The 24,517-nt window shown below is 34.9% G+C and overlaps 1 protein-coding gene across 1 annotated transcript in view; it reads right to left on the bottom strand.

Annotated features, from left to right (window-relative positions):
• Window positions 1-19,907, bottom strand: part of LOC126762308 (glycine, alanine and asparagine-rich protein-like) — a 56,498-nt gene extending 36,591 nt beyond the window's left edge. Inside the window, exon 1 of the mRNA XM_050479033.1 lies at window positions 19,560-19,907. The gene's annotated coding sequence lies outside the window, so the exon portion shown is untranslated. The remainder of the gene's footprint in view (window positions 1-19,559) is intronic.
• Between the last annotated feature and the right edge of the window lie 4,610 nt (window positions 19,908-24,517).

Below are 24,517 nucleotides of genomic sequence, written 5' to 3'. Positions count from 1 at the left end.
CATGCAGTATCAAAACTTTTCAACAAACTAAATATTTTGATTTCTCACAAAAAAACTGAAAAAATCTAAAATAGAATCTTAAGCTTCCTTCTATCCAGTTTTCAGCATTAGTTAAATGAAATAAATTTTATTGATATCTGCCAATAGTAGTATTAAAGCAGAACCAACGAAAGCTCAGCGGCAATTGGAATGGTGTGCGTGTTTGTGATTTTGATAAACTTGCTGCTGCCACGAGAGTGTGGCTGTGCACGATGCTTACTGTATTGGAAAGTTTACGTTTTCGATTTTATTGAGCTATTGTTTTTTTATTGTTATTGTATTATTTCAATTACGCACAAGCGAGCACACAACTGCTTAATTCGCAGATTTGAGTATGTACATAAGTATATTTCAATATGAAATTAAATCCTTTGTGATGAAATGATTCAATGGTGATTTTAAACAATGTCATACAATTTTTATTATAATTTTTTCTGGAACTCAATTAATTTAGCACTTCCCCATGAGCTTGCTATATGGTAAAGCTATTAAATTGTCATGCATTTTTAAAATATGCATTAAAATTAAAATCTCTTATGTTAAATCCATGCTAATTTTTCTAACAAAAAGTTCTAAATATTGATATCAATTAGTTGAAATGTAATGAAAAATCGATTAGTTGCCTCTTTTCATGTGTATTTACATTAGGGCTGCGAATAGGGGATATTTGGATAATTTAACGGATTATCCGTTAGTACGGATAAAATCCAGATAATATTAGCAATCGACTGATATTCGTTTATGCATTTATTCAGCTCCTCGGCTTAGTAAACCACCGATTAATATTCTTTACGGATTATCCGTTATTACGGATAAAATCCGGATAATATTGGAAATCGATTAATATACTTATTCAGCCCCTCAGCTTAAGAAAACACCGATTAATTTTATGTTTTAGGATAGTATTTAACGTAGTTTCACAAAACTTAAGGTAGTAGTCTGGTAACTTGGTTTCAAAAAATAAAAATTTTTTTTTTGCTTAATTTGAAAGTACAATGTCTTGAGAATAATATACAAACTGTGAAAATTTCAGAGAGAAATTCGAATTATTTCGGGAGTTATAACGAGTTTCCTAGAGCGCCTCGGAGTCCTCTCTCTCGGAGTTGTTGAACTTTAAACTCGTTTTCTCAAAACATTGTTTTTCTGGTCGGCCCGGGTCCTAACTTTTTTTCTACTGAACCGATTGCTTTCAAACAGGCTGTTCTACACATTCATAGTTCTCGTCGGTACTAACGAGAATTTTTTTCACCCCTTACTTTTTCTTTTACAACCCTTTCTTTGCTAAAATAAAAGCGTTTTTTTTTCAAAGTCCGCCATTTTGTTATTTACACTTGAAATTTAACTTCAGTAGTTCCGACCAGAATGACATGTCTATAGATTAAGAATAATCAAGAAAATTTAATTTCAGATAACATCAAGAGCCAAAATCACCCGGTCCACCCACGTGCATTTTTTTTTTTGAGGTTCCAAATTCGAGTGACAATAATAATAGTAATAAAGTATTACATTTTTCAAATAAATTTTTTTTTTATATTTTCAATATGTAAATAAAAACACTCTAAATATTCAAGATAATTCATTTTTATTTTCCTATAAAAAACCACCCTCCAAAGAAGTCATGAAAATAGGCATAAGTTACCAGTTTTCCTTAATGGAAAAAGGCGTATTAAGATGATACTCGTATATACTCTTTTGGTATTTAAAAAATAGAATATTGTTTTTGCGTATTATCGAATGTGCATGTATTTGAAAATATTCTCTGAAAATTTAATGTTGATCCGGCAAATATTTTCGGAACTATGACCTAACCCTTAAAAGCGTTTTTCTCGAAACGGTTCTTGCAGTTTGTACGGATTATATGTATGTATAATGAGTTAATTTACAATATATATTCAAAATTATACGAATTTTTGGTTAAAATTTAATAGTTGTTATATTAATACCTCTTAATAAATATATGCACGCTTAATCAGTGCTCATATTCCGCATATCCGTACAGATTAACCGATAAAGTAGGAATTATAATAAATTAAACCGATGTAACCGGTGTAACCGAAAGTTTAATTCTATTATAATTTAAAACTATCAAAACCTGGGAAATACTCCTAGGTCATTATATTAGGTATATAGAAGCTAGAAAAAGTCTTGCCCAAATTTTACCCATTTAAACCCATCACATTATTATTATTATTAAAACAAATTTCTTGAACATCTTGAATGGCAGAACTGCAGCTGACGGTCAAGATGTCTTACAGCTGGCTGAACCCCATCTACACAAACTCTGTGAGGTAAGCTATGTTGCGAAAGCCTGAAGACAGGTTAAAACGGCTCAAGCACCTCATATTTAGACTTCTTTGCGACATAATGGTCGTAGCGGAGCAGGGTAGTGTAAAGACATAATGAAAAATTAACAGGGAAACTCAGCAGGGTGGAGTACTTTCCCCATTCCTTTGGATCTTGCTAGTTAATGACCTACTTAAAGAACTTGAGAAACGAGTTTGTTGGGTGACAGTTTACGTAGTTGATGTTGTTCTTATGTTAAAATGAAAATTCTTAATACCTTCCACAAGCGAGCCGAAGAGTACATCAACGTGATATCCAATTAGGCGAATAGAAGCGGATTAGCCGTCAACCCAAGTAAAATTTAAATGGTTTTATTTACCAGGATGTATAAGATTCCAGAAGAGCTTCTACTCTTATTCGGAGGCTCACGTCTTCAACGTGAGGTGAAATATCTAGAGCTGATTATTGATAGAAAGCTTTCATGGCGGCCAAAACTGAGGAGAGAGTAAGGGAGACATCGGTTGTCATATATTGCTGTAGAATAGCTGTAGAGCTATAAAAAAAAAGTTGGGAAAGGTGGGGAACCGAAGGTGGTGTTTTGACTCTATAAACCGTAATCAAGCCAACATGTTCTATGGAGCATTCGTCTGTTACAGCATGCTCGAAATGGCTTCATTTGCTAAGAAGCCTGAAATTGTATATAAGCGGCTCTCATGGGCATATACAGTGTGCTGGCAACTACACCAACAGTAGCACTTAATGCCATTTTAAACATAGCATATTTTTATATTTTCGGCAGGTGCATTGCTGCGAAGTGAGGCTTAAACGATTTTCGATCAACGAGGAAATCCTTTACTTGTTCAACTGCTGCTTCCGTGAAAACTTGGATCATTGCATTGCAGAGACTACTCTCTGCGCACATATCAACGAGTGCGAAAATGGAAGGGATGATGGGGTTGACCGATAGACCTCGCGTGTGCTAAGCAAGCGCTGATGCGACTACTAGATCCTTTTGACTTAGAGTAGAACGCTTTTTCTGAACTACTTGTCGTTATCTAAGTTCATCTTGCTGCAATCATAGGCGTACTTACTGAACATTGTCCTATATGCATTCCTATGGTCTTGTGGTATTATGATCTTGACGGACGCAAGTTTTGAAAGTTATATGAAAAGGGGTCAGATGGGAACAACCAGGCACTTCTGCTCCATTGTCCAGCATTTGAAAGACTAAGGTTGCAATATCTCGGTAGTCTTATATTCGGCAAACCAGCAGACATTGGAGAAACTGATATTAGAAGACTTAATGAATTTGTGATGACTCATATAGAGCTTTGTGGATTTATAAGGGTCTATTAGTTTCTGTTATCCTATTATCCGAGAAAGATGTACGAATATTCCGCGTAACGAAGCTTATATATCCGGATGAAGAACATTCGATTAATCCAGCTTACTGAAAATCGAAATGAAATTCTCAGTCTGCTATTTATACACACTCTATCTAACTGATATATGTGACCTGGTCTACAGAAAGGGGGCTTAGTGTCAAAAAATCAATTTTCACTTTTTAGTTGATTCGGATGGAAGATGAGATGCTTTTTCTGTTTCCCAGAAAACTAGTTTTCGCACGTTAGCTCCCTTTTCGTAGACCAGGTCACATATATATGTATACACACGTTCTTCTTCATAAGTTTTAAAACTTATTTATTGTTTGAACATACAACATCACAAATATAAATGTTTAAGGACAACTGAACACCGACACTTAAATCTGTCTGCCAAGAGCTTCACTGAAACAATACAAGTTAAGCTTCTACCACAAATACCAACTACTACAAACACATATATCGATATGTACATATACATAACTGTATATCCTTCATATTCATCAGGTGGTTATTTTTAGTGCATTCGTTAGTGTTGGTTGTCTGCCATATTTTTGGCAATTCGCCAAACCAGCACAAACTTCCAGACAGACTTGACTGCACAGGCTGTGTGCGCAGCTTAATGGTTTCGTCCTTTAATAGACATCCACTACCCAATTCGCATGAAAATCAATAAACCACTTGTATTGCAGCATATTTATATATGCACATGACTGTATGTATGTGTTTGTATATAAATAGCTTTCTTCCGAACGTCAACACCCAATTGAATGAACTTGTAAATGTACCGAAATAGCTGGGTCTATAACTTTTATTTGAATGTGTGCATTTAGCGATTTTGCACTTCAATTAGCTCTTCGCCGATTTGGTCAATCGTCTGGACAAGGTGAACGGTAGCTTCGTTATTATTCGTATTCTTAGTAGTCGATGCAGTGATTGCGCAGTCGATATTGAATAATAATGTGGTCTATATTATATTGGACAAGAAGAGTCGAGTTAAGCATTTATAGAAATATGTAATTACCATGGTATCTGAGCATATTTTACTAAATTTGTTTGAGTGGTAACGCTGTGAATATCTTCCGGTCCAAAAACTATATCAAAGGACACATTTCGATGCGATTAGGAATATTATCATTAAAATGGAAGTTTGTACTAAATTAAAGACAATATGTAAAGAGTTTTTTTTATTTTTGAATATTTGTATTTTTTAAGAAATATCTGCAGACAACAAAGGAGTTCCATTAAATTTTGTATCCGGAATAAAATTTCTGGTGCCGAAATGTTCAGAATGTTGGAAAAGACCCTCGGTGATAATTGTTTGTCGCACGTGTTTTTGTATTTTTCATTTTCAGCAATTTATTCAAAGAGGGTCGAGAACGCATTGATGACGAATCACGTCCAGGGCAGCTATCAACATCAACTGATGATCAACACATCAATAAAATAAAGGAATTGGTGCTTGAGAATAGACGATTAACCGTCAGAGATCGTACTGGCATCGTTGGAATATCGGAAGGGTCAGTGAAAAACATTTTAAAAGATCATTCGGGCGTAAGAATAGTGAAAGCAATCGTGGCGCAAAAATCACTCAATTTTTTCGAAAAACAGCGTTGCGTTACCGTCTGTGAAACAATGCTTTCCGACTACCAGGATGTCATGAAACTTAATATTACTGGCAACGAGTCTTGGATCTAAGCTTACGACTCGGAAAAATACGATCAATCGGCCAAATATCGTGAGAAAGGTGAGCCAAAGCCAAGCAAGGAATGATATTTGAGTGTTATGCACCGTTTACGCGAAGTTATTCGTAAAAAGGGACCGAAATTATGGGCCGAAAACTCTTGGTTTTTGCACCTCGTTAATGCATACTGCATTGATTCTTCGTGAGTTTCTCGCCAATTTTCAACCAATATCGTGCAATAGCCACCGTACTCGCTTAACTTAGCTCCATGTGACTTCTGGCTATTCAGTAAACTCGAACAACAGCTCCGTGGAAACCGTTTTGAGTCAATTGAAGACATTAAACGTGAATCGCTACCAGAATTGAAGTCTTTTCCGGAAATTGACTTTAACTACTATTTTGAGGATTGAGTTGGGAAAAACGTTGGCATAAGTGTATTGGGATCAAGGGGAATTAGGTTCTCTTGGAGATTAGCTGTGAGATCAGGAAAATTTTTAGAATCTAATCACTAATTATTAAAAATATGACGTTTAATTTAATCTAAGATTCCAATATTCCAATTCTTATTGATTAAGAAGTGAAATACCTTTCATTGGATACCAAAATCATCTCCGGCAGAAACTTTTTGCTATAACTTAAATTTTTAACAGATCGCAACCCCTCTCAAAAATATTTTCAACTATACATTTTCTTAAACCTGTATAGTTTGATACTTTTAATACATATATTAATTCTTTTGCTATATATTCTTTATTAATTATTTAGAGCTTTAAATTTTGAACAGGTGACAATCCACCAGATTATCCCTTGCGAATAAACCATTCGCTTGGAGACCCTATAAGCTCTAATTGCTATCAATACCTGTTCCCTATTTTTTTGGATTTTGTTGCCGAATACATAAGCGGATTAAAATTTTCCATGAATTATTCCGTTGTTATTACAATGCACGTAAACTCATTAATTCGTAAACATATGTAATGTTCATAACTTTATTTGAGGTCACGAATATTAAGTAATTCATGCGTGATATTTGTTGATGCATATATTTATATTTGACATGTTTTTGTAATACGGAAATACATACATCCAAATTTATGTACAAATTTCGCACACATATGAGTGGCACCACAAATTCCCCAATCATTTCATATGGCACATTGGGGAATGCATTTTAATGCATGCAACACGAGTCAAGCGAAAGGATACATTTGGGTTTGGGAATATGTATTTACATATGAGAAAAAACATACAAAAATTAATGTATACTTTTGCGAATTTTTGAAGTGTTTGCTAAGAATGTGTGTATTTAAAAAATATTTTTTTTAGAAAAAAAGATCGAAAGTCGTCGATAATTTCGTCATCTTGGAACCAGTATTAATGCCATGAAATCCAGCACAGAGTAACTTTTGCTAACAGATGCTACTTCGGACTGAATAGGCAATTGAGATGTAAAGTGCTCTCTCGACGAACAAAGGCCAAACTCTATAGGTTCTCTACATTAACGTCTTGCTATATGGTGCGGAGGCATGGAAAATGATATCAACAGATGAGTCGGCTTTGGAAGTGTTCGAGAAAAAGGATTTGCGGAAGATTTATGCTCCTTTGCGCATTGGCAACAGCGAATATCGCATTCGATAGAACGATGAGCTATATGAGATATACGACGATATTGATATAGTGCAACGATTTAACAAACTGCGGCTGCGCTAGCTGGGCCATGTCGTCCCAATGGATAAGAACACTGCAGATTTGAAGGTATTCGATGTAGAGGAAAAGGAAAATCTCCCCTCCCTTGAAGAGATCAGGTGGAAAAGGATCTGACTGTACTTGGTATTTCGAATTGGCGCACAATAACGAAGAGAGGAAACGGCGCTGGTCGCTTTGGTTAACATGGCTATAACCGCATAAACGGTGTCTAAGCCCGTAAAGGAGTAAGACTAAAAACGAATGAAGGGGCATTTTGGGCATACTGCTGCTACATACAAGGTCTGTCGCAAAAGAAACAGGACTGTTAAAAAAACAACAAAAACTTAATATTTTTCAAAAGTTATATTTTTTTATTCAAAGTAGTTTCCTTGTGCTTCGATACAGCGTTTAGCCCGGTCAATTAGCATTTCAAATGAGTGTTTAAGGTCATTTTTCGGAATGCTCTTGAGAATATCGGTCGTTTCGGATAGCTGAAACGTCCTGAAACCAGTGTCCTTTCATGGGCAAATGAAGTTTTCCAAATAGGTAAAAATCACAGAGTGCCAGATCAGGTGGGTAGGGTGAGTGATTGGTGATTAATATGGAGTTTTTTGTCAAAAAATCAGTAACAAGCGTCGACCGATGACACGGCGCATTATCGTGCAAGAGGCCCAGGACCCTGCCTCACGGTATTGTGGTCGAGCACGACGAATGCTCTTCATAACACCAAGGTAAAACACAGCATTAATCGTTTGGCCAGATGGGGAGAACTCTCGGTGTACAATACCCTCGGAATCGTAAAAACAAATCAGCATTGTCTTTATTTTTGACTTCTTTTTTGATTTTGGTCGGCCCGACTTCTGATCGTCACAGAGGTCCTCACGACCTTCTTGGAATCGCTTAAACCACTCATGCACATTACTACGGGACAGGCACTGATCACCATAAACTTTTTTCATCATTTGAAATGTTTCAGTAAACGTTTTCCCAAGTTTAAAACAAAATTTAATATTTGCTCTTTGCATTTTACGACCGATGACCAAAAGCTGCTGTCACTTTTTGATCGATAACATCGATTGTAGTTATCCAACTGTCTTAAAATTTGTACGAAATGTCAACAAGAGATCAAACTTCATATACCCACTAATAGGTGGCGCCACCATAAACAGTTATATTTAAAAAGTTCTATTTCTTTTGCGACAGACCTTGTATAACCAAAACCATCCTGTCTGTCCAATTTCGTAACGATTTTTTGACGTGAAACGTCTTTAAAATCGCGCCGAAACATACGGGTACCAGGTTTAAAAAGTGGAGCGTAACGTAACGTAACGTTATATCATCGTACCTTAATAATTAAAAAACTATTAGTCTTAGAAACAAAAATGTGGTGTGAATATTTCGCTTATATAGACATTGAGTTCGTGTCGGGGCCGAGCGGGGCGGCGGGGGAGGCATACTACGATAACTGTGCGAAACCGTCGCTCTCGCTTGTTTCTATTCAATGTACCTCGTGACTCCGACTATATAACGCGGTTATTCTTTCGTGTGTTTGTCAAGTTTATTTAAACCGATTGATTTATACAAAAATAAGTGTAATTTGGACAGTATTTATATTTAAAATAACCAGAAAGTGATAATAAATATTTTAAAATTTTGGTATGTCGGCCTCAGCTCGTGCAAGAGCTAACCAGAAATATAAATTATGGCTATCGTTACAAAGAGGGGGCTATGGGCCACGCATAGGTACCCCAATGTTCGGCGTCGAGCGAGCGAGACGGTTTCGGGAACGTCGCAAAGCTGCTGCTGCCGACCTCGCGAGTACCTCTACCACTAGAATACCTATACTTATGGACATAACGAATGAACAAACGATCGATATATCTATTGGATCTGCCGCGGAACTAAGAGATGTCAATATCAGTAGAAGTGAAGCAATGCAAAATCATTGGCGTTCAGCGGACAAACGCTCCAAAACGGTATTTGAAGCCAATCCGTTTGGTTTATCTTGCAGCGTTTGTCATCGACTTTGGTTCGAAAGAGAGTTAAAGAAAGTGAAACATCGCAACATTTCTTTCCTTCAAACAAAATTACCCGATGAAAATGTGACGGAATTTCGCTTATGCAGTACCTGTAGAAAATCGATAGATGCCAATATAATTCCAACGCTGTCGCGCTCAAACGGTTTTCGTTATCCTCCAAAGCCGAGTGGACTGCCGCTGCTTGACCCGATCAGCATTCGATTGATTTCACCGCGGTTACCATTTAGGCAAATTCGTCGATTACGCTACGAAGGTAACTATGGTATTGTCGGCCAGGTAATCAATGTACCTGTCGATGTAAACAACATGGTGCAGCAGTTACCGAGGCGGATAGACGACGATTTTGCTTTTAATGTCAACAAAAAAAGAAACTTATTCATAAATCGAATTACTTGAGTGGTTTCGTACGTAGATCAGTTATCAAGGCCTGGCTGCGTTATTTGGTAAACCAACCGCTGTACAAACACTATGACATAAAGATCGACTGGAGTGTGTTTGACAAAGATATGGATGACATTATGCCGTATGTTGCTTATTTCACATATCACAGACATATGTTAAATAAAATTGTTGTCGAATATTAATCGTAATATTGTTGTTTTCATTTCAATCTTTTACTTTAAAAGCGATTCGCTAACATAGACGTTTCACGTTAAAACCAACGGCCGTGTGCCCCGACTCAGCCCCACCCGATTTTTCAACACAGATAGTCTAATGGGGTTTACGGGTTTCAAAAAATCGAATTTTGATTTATGTTTTATTAAATTCTACAACACCTCTAGAACATTTTCCTAAATTTTCAAGCTGATTCGAGTAATAGTTTCGGAGATACAGCCTTGGCAACTTGTGCGCTCGAGGCTAGCTAGGCTAAGTGCTTTGTCTTTAAACACGTGTTTCTCGAAACTGTGTTTTTGAAGTCGATTGGCAAGATTTTTCGAGAACTACTCAACCGATCTTCATTAAATTTTACACGGGTCTTTGAGATATAATTCTTAAAGACTTGGAAAAAGGTTTTTTTTCGATTACAACTATTTGAAAAACAAATGTCGCGAAATGTTCACTGAAATTTTAATTTTTTTATAAAAATGTCTGTCAAAAAACTACTTTTCAATTTTTTTTCCTTCGTCCAAATTCTAAGTTAATGTTTTAACTAAAACAACTATTTTTTCACTTCAGATGATTCTGTAAGGAGTTATCCTGCCAACGCGGGCGCATCTTTATTCTGAGAGGTCACCGGAAATGGCGTAGCAATGGCCGAGTTTAAAATATTTTCTTAAAAAAATTTCAGAATTTCTTTGTTAATAGTATATGTTTGTAACAATGAAAAATTTTAATAAAATTTTTAATTTTTTATATGGGAAAACATTTTTGAAAAAAGGAAACCCATGTAACACCTTAAAATTCGAAAGCTATAAAACTCACCTCTAACCCTTTCACCCATATACATATGTACTATTAACTGATTCCTATGTATATATAGCACAAAATATTGTATATATAATAGTATATTTCTTGCATATATGCTCATAGCGTAAAAACAGTTAAGGGAACAGAACATATACAAATGCCCAAAAATATCAAAATTTCCAACGAATTTCGAACTTAAATTAATAGTAAACATTTGCTTAGTTTTACTTATTTAATTTGTTAATTAATTATCAAATGTCATTACGCTCTCTTCTACAACGCATTCCTCACTTTGCTGCGCATGTTTGACATAAGATTTATGGTACAAATGTATGCTTTGAATTACGTGAATGTTATTTGTACTGCTCGGTATAACTTCGATATTATTAACCACAATAAGTGCGCTCATGTACTCGTAAAACTCGAAATGTTTTCGCATTTTGTAGTAAAAGTGAAAACTTTAATTAAGAAATTCTCAAGAAGTTTTTACGCAAATCTGCAACTTTGTTGCCCTAATCTACAGGCTCGTGTTTCATTTGCCAGGAAAGCTTTTAGCGAATCATCTTTTTGTAGTTTGGAAAGTTTTAAACTCGTTTATCTTTTAAGGCTGATTTTAAAATTAAAAGTTACTTGTGGTTTGAGTAAATTTTGTGAATTGTTTAACGGTAACATACATTTTGCGTAAAGTCAATTAGGCGAAGTTCTAAAACTCTATATAAATTAATGAAAACTGCTATTATGAGCATAACAGTAAACAATTATAAAAACAGGAAAAAAGTTAACTTCGGTTGCACCGAAGCCATAATAACACTCACAGGTTCATTTCTTAGAGCCACTTTAACAAAATCTGAAAACTTAACGTAATTTTAGTTGTTTGTTAGTTCTTTTTAGCTACCTTATTTGACATTAAGCCGAATAAACGTTACTTAAAAAGACGAAGGAATCTTTTATGATGGTATTTATATTGCTTTTGATTAGTCAGTTTGTATGCCAGCTATATGCTATAGTGCTCCGATCTGAACAATATATTTGAAAAATGTTGCATTCGAGGCCGACAGGGGTAATACTCGAATATACTATAAAAAGATGCAGCAACTAACAGAAGATTTCAAGACCGGAGCATTTTTTGTAGAACCCCCAGAGGTGATCTAGTGACTGATAACCAGAGCATATTGAAATTATGGAGGGAACATTTCTTCACCCTGCTGAATGGCAGTGAAAACATAACATCAGGAGATGGTGTTCAGACGTTCCGTTGCCCGACCATGAGTGGCTGGGGCCGAAGGACTGCCAGCTTAACTATTTAAACACGGCGGCGAAGAACTGATAAGGAACATACATCAGCTTCTTTGTAGAATATGGTCGGACGAAAGCACGCCCAACGATTGGAATTTAAATGTGATCTGCCCAATTCACAAGAAAGGAGACCCCACAATCTGCGCCAACTACCGTTGGATAAGCCTCGTCAACATCGCCTATAAGGTTCTATGGAGCATATTGTGTGAAAGATTAAAGCCCACCGTCAACAAACATGGATCTTATCAACTGACCAGACATTAACCATGCTCCAAATCTTGGAAAAGACTCGTGAAAAGAGAATGGACACACATCACCTCTTCGTCGATTTCAAAGCTGATTTTGACAGTACGAAAAGACGTTGCCTTTATGCCGCTATGGCTGTGGAAACTGACGTTGAGCAATACCAAAAGTTCCGTCAGGATCGGGAAGAACCTCTTCGAGCCGTCCGATGCCAAACGAGGTTCCAGACAAGGCGACTCCCTATCGTTCGACTTCTTTAATCTACTCCTGGAGAAATAATTCGAGCTACAGATCTGAATAGAGAAGATACAATGTACAGCGGCGTATGCCGATGGCAACGATATCATTGGACATAACAATCGCGCCGTTAGTTTTGTTTTGTTCAGGTTGGCATTGACAACGGCGAATGCCGCAGTCAAAAGAACGATGAGCTGTACGAGATAATATATACGGCGGAATTGACATAGTTCCGTGAATTTAGAAACAGCGGCTACGCTGGCTAGGTCATGTGGTCCAAATGGATGAAAACACTCTAGCTTTAAGAACATTCGTTGAAGTGCCCGCCGAAGGAAGCAGAAGAAGAGGAAGACCTCCACTCCGTTGGAAAACCAAGTGAAGAAGGACCTGGCTACACTGAGAATCTGTAATTGGTGCAAAACAGCGATAAGGACGAACGACTGGCGGGCTGTCGTAAACTCGGCTATAACCGCGTAGGCGGTGTCTACGCCAATAAAGAAGAAGTTCAATTTAAAAAGATAAAGAGAAGCTAATACGATACGTACTTATGGTTATCCCAAGCCCATCCCATTCGATTAAAAATATTTTTCTTTTCTTTCTTTATCAATGATTCTCAAACTAAAGCTCCAAATATAGGAGATTTACTATATTTATTAAAAATAGCAGCAGAAAGATTATAAATTATCAATATAGTTTTGAATGCAGAGACATCAGACAGACATGGATATAATTCACCATCATATTTGTATAGTGTACTGAGGGTCCAGCTATCTTACTGGTGGTACTACATATCTAATTTATTTATTAAATTTAAAAGTAATAAAAGTAGATGGGAAAATATTTCTAAAATTATAGATTTGGTTTATATAACAGTGCAAAGCTCTCTTGACTCCCTTCCACGTACGTCTCTCTCTCTCTCATTGGTTGAATGTGTGTCGCAAATCTCAAATAAACCAATAATTGCTTACTAAAGCATAGTCTTCTACAAATATTTCCTATCCAATATTAATGCAGTATTAAGTTATTTAACGTGTAATTACCGTAAAGTAAACGATATTATATTGTACAAAATTGTTGTAGAGTCAGCGTTTCTTGGAAGAACTCAAATCATTTCCACACAATTGAAATACACCCATATAAAAGAGCTCAGTGAATGAATTACAAGTGCTCTGCTATTATTGGTAAGTAAACAAAGAAAATAAGCGACCAGACTGAAGCTAAACTGAACAGGAATGCAAGGGAAAATTCCTTTATAGGTCTGATCAAAAGTAAAGCACCAAAAATAAATTCATGTAAAATGTTTTTTTTTTCAATATTGACCTTTAGCTTTCGACCGAAGGATGCATTGTATTATTTCACAAGTGCGGGTAAAGAACATTTTATTGAAGTGTTGTTTTACTTTTAACTCAGACTGTACATACTCACACACTAAGTTAACCTCTGTAAACATATTTCATACCTCTTTTATATTGTTAGCGTTACACGAGCGCATTCAGCCAGAGATGTAGGCGCTTTAAGTTCCAAAACAGGAAATTAAATAATTCCGCTCAAATGCGCAAATTGTAATTTCATTATGGTTATTGCACAAAGCACTTAGCTTTTGATTTTGTGTACGATTTCAATTTTAAGGGTAACTTTTAATGTATTATAACGTTTTGAAGAGTGTGAGCAATGACGTTGTTGGAAGGAGAAACCACAGTAATATTTTGGCAAGAAGACTTTCTTAACTTATTTCATAAAAAAAATATACATATCGTCATTTAAAATAGAGAAAAAAGTATGTTCACAGTTAAGTGTTTTAACGAAGTATCAGCTAACGAATTACCAGATTAACAAGTTCAGTCTGAATACCCCTAAAATGATGTAGTGAATGTAAACTTAATTTCAATTAGAAATTTGTTGGCAATATTTTTTTTAATATCTCCTAAAAATATATAAGGAACCTATAAAACCCTAAAAACTAGTAGGCAAACAAATGTACGGTACAAAAACACAACACTCCCCCAAGTAGATGGAGCATTACAAGTTTGGTAAACATGTTTGCCGAATCTGGAAGTATCGCAAGAAGACCGCACCCTCAAGAGCCGTATGTTCAAGAAACAAGAAACAACTGCGACTGTTCCATCATCAATTCAGGCTAATCCAAGAGGTTTGACTCGCTAATTATTGGTGCAACTTGGAGTTAGCCGACGGTCAATACAATGGATTCATGATGACTTAAACCTGTTTGCGTGCAAAGTTCAATTAACAAGTAGGTTAAACCCTCTAGATTTGCCTATTCGCTTGGAATTTTGTCAAATCATGATTGATAAATTGTCTGTTTTTGTCAGGCGAGGCCCATTTTGATCTAAATGGAAATGTAAACAAGCAAAAATGCCGTATATTGAGTGAATCAGGAGACAAAATTTCGCCCAAAATAAGTCACTATGTGGTGCGCAGTTTCCTCAAGGTGTATCGTCGAGCCATATTTCTTTGAAAAAAAAGTAAGTGTCAATGGGCACCGTTATTTAAATATGTTGAACGAATGTTTTACCCAGACTGCTTCGAAGACGTATCACTGTAAATAGCATTTGGTTCCAGCAAGATGGAGCAACTTCGCACATAGCCAGACCAATTACTGCGGAGCTCCAACGAAAATTTGAAAGCAAATTAATACCAAAAAGTTCCACTTTCCGCTGTCCCCCAAGGTCACTCGACAGGACTGCACCTGACTTTTTTTATGGGATTATGTCAAGCAAGTGGTGTACAAAACAAAACCCAGAAATCTAACTAAATTGGGACAATCCTGACTTCAACCCTTCAGACTGCAAAGAATAATTTTCTAATTACGTGTCGCATATACATGGCTGAGCATGGCTATATAAAAAGAGTTCGCTATTATATATTAAATATATTTATATTATATAAAACAAAAAATGTAATGCATTAATTAAAAAAATTATAACGTTTTGTGCCATTCGTTCGCCACCCTGTATTTCTCATTCATTTATATTACATTAAATTAATTGTCACATTCATTCATTGTCATCTTCTTATGTTAAAGTCTGGAATCTGATATATAAAATACGTTCTTTGTATAAACAAGGCAGCGGCTTATATAGTTCAAAAATTGTTAATATTTCGCACATTAGATAAAAGCTAACTTAACAGCAAAAAGGAACTTTGAGATTAATTTCAATAAAGGGTTACATGGGCTTACGGGTTTCAAAAAAACTAATTTTTTTATTGTCTTATTAAATTCTACACCTACACCTCTAGAATTTCGCTCTAAGTTTTCAAGTTGAGAACTTATGCGCTCGAGGTCAGCTATATAATCACTCAAATCTTTAAATGCGTTTTTCTCGAAACTGTGTTTTTGTAGTCGCTTGGCAAGATTTCTCGAGACCGTTCTTCATGAAAATTTACACAGGTCTTTGAATACAATTCTTAAAGGCTTGGACGAAGATTTTTTTCGATTACAACTATTTGAAAAAATATGCGGCGAAATTTTTATTTTTTTTTGTAAAAATTTCCGCCAAAATTCAATTTTCAGTTTTTTTTCTTCGTCCAAGTTCGAAGTTAAGGTTTTAACTAAAACACTTATTTTTTTCACTTTAGATTATCCTGTAAGGAGTTATCCTACGAACGTGGGCGCAACTTTTTTCCGAGTTTAAAATATTTTTTCCAAGAATTCCAGAATTAATAGTGTATGTTTGTAAAACTAAAACTTCTAATAAAATATTTAATTTTTTATATGAGGAAACCCATGTAAAACCTTAAGAAAATGTAATTTAAATAAAGTTCTTTATATACGGAAATTCAAGTGATGTAATGTGTCTTTAAAAGGATTTTTGTTATTCAAATAATTTTAATATTTTGAGCTCCAATTACCATAAATTAGGAAAAAAGTCGGGCCTGACTCGAACCACATCCTCGAAGCTGGTTTAAAGAAATGTACCGGATATTGTTTAAACAGCACGCAAAATTTTTTTGAAAGTTATAATAACACGAAAGTAAACAGAATACAAAACACATCAAAAATTTGTTGATTACCACTATGAACTGTGCATTGGCATTTATTTTAAGAATTTGAATTATTCACATTTTGATTTATAATACCTATTGACACCTAAAATGCTAAACAATGCATCATCAAAAAAATCTAAATTCAGTTTTTTATTGCTTACGATTCACTACATCATAATTTATACATATACATATATAGGCAAAAAATTTCAGCTTCCGCTGTCAGATATAACCAATATATAACCATTTTATAACCAAAACATAAATTCTATTGGGTAGTCGACAAAATGTCTTTTCGTAATTTGTCAATAGATGACAAAATCATACCATAGTGTTGGAAAGGTGAAATTTTAAGCATCATTTAACAAAAAAAAATTAAGTTCGGGGAAGTTGAAAAAAAGTTACAGCTGTTCAAAAATGAGTGAAAATAATGAAGAAATTCGTTATATTTTGAAATTTTAGTATAAAAAAGGGAGGTATGCCACGCAAGCCACCAATGAAATTTTTGAAGTTTACGGAGTCGATGCTGTATCAGTTAGTGTAGCACAACAATGGTTTGCTCGCTTCCGTTTTGGAAATTTCGATTTACACTGATCAAAGTTTTACGCTGATGGAATAATGTCTCTAGGGGCAAAATGGCAGAAAGTGGACGACCAAAATGGTACAAATTTGTTTATTTATTTATTATTGTAAACATAAAAACGAACTAAGTTGAAGTTTGATTAGAAATACGAAAAGACTTTTTCGACTACTCAATATTTCAATATGAGTGGTTTCTATTATAACGTTTTTCCTGCGTCTGTCAACTTATGGATAGTGATGTTACATTATTTTGCATTTTAGGTGACGCTATGTAAATAAAACGGGTGATATACGTAACTTTCAAATCAAATTGGGTTGTTCTGACAACGAAAAACTGAGTTTTCCCGGTTATATACACTACTTAGTCGGACGTTTTAATTTCAACTATAGAAAAAACCGAAAAGGTCGTCTTCATTATGTTATTTTAGAAAATATAATTATGGTAAAAATTTTTCAAAACATCGAAAAAAAAGTTTCTGTTTGGATTACTTTAAACCCTTAATAATAATAATGTAGAAACCTTCCTTTGACTCTGAAGGTAACGAAAAGTTTTTAAAAAAGTTTTGAACGCGTTTTTCTCGAAACAGTGTTTTTTGAACTGGTACCCACGATTCCAGCCAATCTCCTTGGCCGAATTGTCTATTTTTTTTTGCAATTTTCAGAAAAGACTTGGTTATCTAATGACCTATAAATCATCATTGTTAATAGATTTTTGACAACATTATGACACAATTAGTAACAAAAAACAGGCGAAAAAAAACAAAAACAAAATTAAAAGTTCCACTACTTGTTTATTTATCAATGAATTGTTTCAATCAAAGGTCATTAGATAGATATTCATATGTGCTCTAAAAAAAAATTTATCCCGTTCTTTTCAAATCATCCACAATATAAAAATCGCGGGTACCACTTTTAAAGATGGCATCTTCCGGTCAACCACATCTCCACCGGATATCAAGAAAAATTGAGATCTGTACTATATTACATGTAGAATAAGATATGAAAAACCTGAACTCTCAAATAAAAATTTGTGTGAAAAAGAAATTATTGAATAAAGGTTGCTTTTACCATACTGCCCCCTTAAATTAGTCGAGTAGATTCCGCCATATGGATTATCACCTAATGTGGCGGTGCCAAGCCCATTGTCTAAATTTTACATTAGGTGTCTTGTGTAAATTTGGGTTTATTGGTTTGGAAGATGTAAACATTAAACTCACTTTTTTAAAATGTTCTAGTCACAGGTTCAAAACCAAAAGGAATAAATTTCAATGTCAATTCAATGCATTATTTGCAACCCTGACTCACATGCAATTAAATTTTGATGTTGTTTTAACGGTTTATCAGTCCCCGTTGGGATGGTAAGGGTTATCTGTGTTGTCATCGACGTTATCTAACGGGAGGCCCAGGAAACGTTACCAATGTTATATGAGTGGGGTTGGTAGGTTCACAACCGCATGCAAAGAGGTGGTCAGTATCGTGCGGAGACTCGTTGCATGCAGAACATACATTAGGTATGTCTGGGTCAATTCTGGATATGTAGGAGTTTAACCTGCTACAATATCCAGAACGACGCTGCGCTAGGGTCACTCACGTTTCTCGCGGCAACTCGAGCTCTTCGTCTGCGATGGGTGGTGGTTTGACTCCTAGAACGCCATCTAACCCCGTTTGGATGCAGTTAAATCTTGAATGACGCTGTTTTTTTTAAATTATTGGAATTATGCTTGAAGCATAAATAGAATTTATACGCGATTATGTGGGACAAAAGCAATTTTTCCGTAACTTATATTCTTTTAGTGCACATTTGTTTCTATTTTTCCACCTTCTCTTTCTAACTTTTCTCTTGTTCTAATTTAAATATTCTCCACTTTTTTTATTATTTCCACCGCCTTTGTCCCTCCTTATTTAAATTTCAATTTTTTTCACAACAAAAGTTTAATTAACAATTTTCTGCATAATTTATATGGGATCGTTAAATGAACGCATTGAGGAGCGCAACCATTGAAAAACTCTCAAAAAATACGAAATACACGCAATTTCATATTCAAGCAGCGTCCTATGGGGTCTTAAATGACGGCGACCCATTTGCATATAGTACATAAAAATAACACGAATGGGAGAACAATGGTGATGGCGCACAAAAGTATGCAACAAAAAGCGCGCAACAATTGACCATTTGCATCCCGCCGAGTGCGCCATTAAGCCTTTTCACAGCATTCCCACAACCACACATACAACGCATAACACATAAAACTTGTTCGGTTAACGAAAACAACAAAAAACACACCGAACACTAATAGAACACCATGCCACCGTGTGGCGGCAAGGACGATGTCCAACAAGTCGACTTAACTTGAACTGGCTATGGCAACTTTTTGCGAAAAAACTTTTCGCATGAAAATATAGTAGAAATTAAAAGTTTCTCGCTACACTTTGTGCTGTTGCTGTGTTCATTATAATGTCTTTTGTGTTCACAAGTGTTTGGCAGGTATAAATATTACTAGCTGCTTTTTATGGCCAGCGCACCGGCCATGTGTTTTTCATTTAGTTGTTAACGACAACGCTTCGTTGCGCTTGATTATTTATGAGCAGCTCCACTCCTCACTTGGCGAGTTTCCAAACAGCACAGCCATACAAACACACACATTCTCAAGAGTATCGCTATAAGCGCCAGCCTACCTCATTTATCGCCGCTTCCGCTGCTTAACGTTCAGCCATCACTTCGCTTATTTGCACATTTTCATTTGAACTTCACCGAAATGCCGAAACACCGATATACACTGTCACTTCACTGCACAAGGTTCACTCACCGTCGCGCCGACGAAATTTCGCTAAGCGAAAAGTTCAAAAAATAACATAACAATTATTTGCCCAAAAGCAAAAATAACAAACAACTTTACACCAGTACGATTAAGCGCACCACACACATATACACATACACACACATATACGGAGGAGCCGTGCGCTAAGCGACGAAAGTTCCTTTTTCACTAGAATGCTCGTTGGTTGCGCGCAAACGAACCTGCCAGTCTGACAGTTGATTCCGTTATGCTGTGCACGAATCCGCTTAGCGGTGCAAGGACCTTGCCGATCTCCTATAACTGTCCGCCTGGTGGTTTGCCTTACATTCGTACGCGTACATATGTACAAATGTGCCCATTTGGTTTGCCGCCACTGCCTGTTGCTCTTTTTCATACGCAGGCAAACACATTTCACGTCGACAGGGGAACCCTAAAAACGCCAGCAATATTTGAGTGCAAGTATGCTCCACAAGTTTCAAGTGTCTTTGTGTAAGCTATTACTATAGGTATGTGAGTTTTTGTCTGCTAAATTAATGTTGTAAAAAGGTGCGCGAAATTCATTATGAGCGCATACTAAAAGGTAGTAGAAATGAAAAAGTAAGCGGCATGTTGAAATGAGTAGTAAAGTTTAAGAGAACAGCTGTTGTGTGTTACATTGTAAAGAGCGCAAATTTGGTTCTGTGATGCTGTGAGAGCGTATTGCAATTTGAGTTAATAGAGTGGACAATGAATTGAGTTGTTAGAGTTGCCATCTTTATCTTTATCTTATTATAAACAAAATTTGCTTACTTTGCCTGCTGCTTGGCAGTTTCGTTTATTTAAACTATGCAAATTTTAGTTTAATTCATTTATTATAAGACACCCTTTAAATTAATTTCCTTTAACTATTTTTATACCCTTAACGGGGTATATTAACTTTGTCACGTAATTTGTGACACCCAAAAAGAAAAGTGGGAGACTCTATAAAGTATAGAATACGTATAAATGATAAGCGAGGCGAGCTGAGTCAACTTGACCATGTCCGCCTGTCTGTTTGCGAACTGGTTCTCCGTTTTTGAGATACCGATCGGAAATTGTGCACATGTCCTCTTCTCCCCTCGAAGCTGCTTATTTGTCGAAACCAGCGATATCGGACTATGGAAAACTTTTTTGTTTTTATTTTTTTTTTTTTAATTGTGAAGAATATTATAGCTTCGCTTGAATCGAAGTTAAGATTTTTGCTTGTTTCTTATATTGAGAGCATGTTAGTGCGAGAATTCTGGTGTAAGAAAGTTATCACAATTTTTTGTATTTTGCAAAATTACTTTTTTATAAGAGTCAGACTTTATTCTTCTTCTTCTTTATTGGCGTAGACACCGCTTTTGTGGTTATAGCTGAGTAGAAAGTAGAAAAGAGACAGACTTTGTTCGCCATATATAGAAAGTCAACCTTGCTGTGCTTTCTAAATTGTCAAAACAATTGCAAATTTTAATCTTTGCTGATGATGTTTTTTTTGGGATCAAAATACTTTTTTAACTACAGTTTGGAAATAAAATCTCATTCTGAGCTTGGTAGAAATAACTCAATTTTCCCTGGGTTAGGTGTGTGACGATTTCCTAGCGTCGTGACTGATTTGAATATGAGATCTGTGTATTACTAACAGATAGTAAAACAGTTGATCGTCAAATCTATCATTAGTTTGAATACCTGACCTTATAACCTTATCTTATAACCCTACGTGTCCCGGGTAATGTCAAGAAACAACTCGAAGTTGAACAGATTCTACAGCAATTTAAATGAGATTATCGAGAGAGGTTATTTTGAAAAGAAAATTATAGCAGTTTAAGAACCTCATAATGAACTTAATAATGATTAAGCCCATAAGCTTACGTTTAATATAGGTTATATTAACTGATTTTGGTACTAAAAACATTACCAGTTTGGTTGTTAGATCACGTTAGCATAAATAAATGTAAAAATATTTTTTTCATCTTGGGTTTTATCTAACCAACCTCTAATTGTTGGCTGTTTAACCGCAAGGTTTAACTTTATTCGGTGGAAAAATTTCTTTTTCACATGCGCACTCTTTGCTCTCTTATCAAATCACTTGGGTATTCAATTGCTTGACAGTTGGCAACCCAGATAAAGCATACATTTTCAGCAACAATTTTCCTAAACGACCATTACTCTTTATTGTGTCCTTTGTCGGCATTTTCTAGCTCAACAAACCAGTCAAAAGACAAATGAAGCAAAACGTGTTGCGGCGACAGAGTGTCTAGGGAATACACGATGTTTGGTGTGCACACATTTTACGAAATACATAAAAACAAATACGTATATATATGTATATATATTAGATGAGCGTGTAACTTTTACTTGTGCAACTTCACACCGAACCGTAACAAAAGCAACCGCGCACAGACAACTGAAATAATAACAATAAAAAAGCAAATCGAATATAATAATAAGAAGAAGAGCAGCTAGCGGTCAACACACACACACATGCGTAACCCATACTCAACACCAAAAACAAAGCATAAATGAATGAAATAAGACAAAGCGGCCGGATGTGTGCATGTATGTGTTAGCGTGTATTTGCAAGCGCACGAAATATGCATGAATTGTGTGGCGTATAGCCTACTTTTAGGAGATTTAGCAGGTTAATAAAAATACGTTGGCTATGTGTGCTGGGAATTCGTGTATAAAAATTTATATGACGTTCGTTGCTTTGCAATGCTTGCTTGGTTTCATGGCAGAAAGCACAGCAGCTCGAAGCAACAGATACAATTGTTTGGTTGTATCCAAGTATTGGCTGTACAATGGCAATATCCACAGCAACAGCGGAGCAACAGTCGCAACAACAGCAATAAAGGCTATGGTGACCATATCTACATATTGCAATAAGTAAAGTGAAAAAACAATAGAATAAGTAGAAGCAAGGCAACCGCGCAGGTGTGCAATAGGGTGACATGAATGAGCTAGACAACGCACGGACTCACCCGATTGTCTGACTGAAAAGTTTGCCTCTTATAAGTTTTTACGCTCGTTTGTTTGTGTATGTGAATGTATGTGTCTGTCGTTATTGCTCACAGTTATTCGTGCATATTAAAACAGCTAGTGCAGTAGGGTGGTATGTGTATGAGGTCGAAGCATGAGTGCTACTGAATATACGCTTGATTAAATTAAAAAAAAAAAAAATATTTAAAAAATTATTATTATAAAATTTTTTATTTAAATTTTAATTCTTTATATTCACTTGATTAAATTTAAAAAATATTTTTAAAAATTACTATTGTTAATTTTTTAACTTAAATTCTGAATATTCGCATTATTAAATTAAAAAAAAATATATTTTAAAAAATTATTAAAAATCTTTGTGTCTTTTTTGAAAAATTTCAATTGTTGAAAATGAAAATTAATATATTTTTACAACATGCTGTTTTATAATTGATTTTTCTTTTGTTTTTATTCTACGATTCTGTCTTTGCTTTTTTGAAAGGTTCACTGTTTAAAGCCAAAATATGCTTGAAATTGCAAACAATTAGCCCTTCAATTTTTTTTTTGCGAAATACAGGTGCTTTTATAAGAATCTGGCGCTGAATTAACTGTGTTTTGTTGATAATTTAGAATCCTTAAGACAAAAAATTTTAAAGTGACACTAAAGAATGAGTTCTCAATCTATCCTCTTTTTGAAAAACTAATTTTAACAAATTTATTAATTAAAAATAAATATTTTTTACTTTTTGAATGTAGCCACATTTTTAATAATTTTTTCTTCTTTTTGAGTTCCTTATTTAAAATTGAGAAATACACTTTTACTCACAACAGTCTCTAAGGACAATTAATAAGTGCTTATCAGCCATTAATCATGGATATTCATAAATTATGCAAACACGCTCAAAAATTTTGTTTTATAAAAAGTTGATTTAATTATTTTTATTAACAATAAAAATATTATTAATTATTTTAATAATTATTTTTAATATTACAGTTTACATATTTTTTTTATTTAATTATTTTTATTTGTAATAAAAATATTGTTATTATTTTAATAATTTTTTTACTTTTATTTTTTTCGATTTTGTCTCAATAAAACTTTGAAGGTTGAAAATAAAAGTCGCACACTTTTTAATATAACTAAGAAATAGTTAAACAATAAAATAAATAAAAATAATCTCAAGATAACTGGTTTGTTTTTAAAATATTAATTTTACCTCACTTAGAAAAGGTGTGTATGCATTTAAAAACAGGGTGTTAAGAAATATTTAAAAATTTATTTATTTATTATCATTCTTTGCACCGATTATTACCTTTATATCTATATTTTTTTTAAGTATTTTGTTTTATTCCAATTCACAAAATTCCAATCCAACTACTTTTCTAATTAATTCTCATAAACTTTTCCAACATATTGCCTCACTGCATATATACAGGCAAGTAAGTTTAAACAAATATTTTACACAAATGCACGCACGTTTCACTTAAACGACTTTTTAAATATTAACATTGCTCTATGTATATAGTTATGTACATATATATATACGCGCTCATATACACAACAGTATACACTTATATAAAATTTGTACGCGTTCCGCACACCTGCTCGCACAACAACGACGCGTTCCTGACTAAATAACAAACAATCCAGGCACTGAAACTTTCTCGTCAAATCGAAATTCCGTTAGTGAACACACCACACTTGGAGCGCCGCGTGTCCTACTAAATCCACAATTGCCATCGCCTGGATAACTGCTACTACACTTACCGGAACAGCCACACGCACAAACCATTAGAATGTTGTACACAATTGTTGCTCTCTTTTGGCGAGTAAACGCTCTTTTTGTATTGGTTTTGATT

The sequence above is a fragment of the Bactrocera neohumeralis genome, chromosome 2 (genome assembly GCF_024586455.1).
Source record: "Bactrocera neohumeralis isolate Rockhampton chromosome 2, APGP_CSIRO_Bneo_wtdbg2-racon-allhic-juicebox.fasta_v2, whole genome shotgun sequence".
Classification (NCBI taxonomy): domain Eukaryota; kingdom Metazoa; phylum Arthropoda; class Insecta; order Diptera; family Tephritidae; genus Bactrocera; species Bactrocera neohumeralis.
Note: the sequence above shows the minus strand (reverse complement) of the source record. Positions and strands in the feature narration are given on the sequence as shown.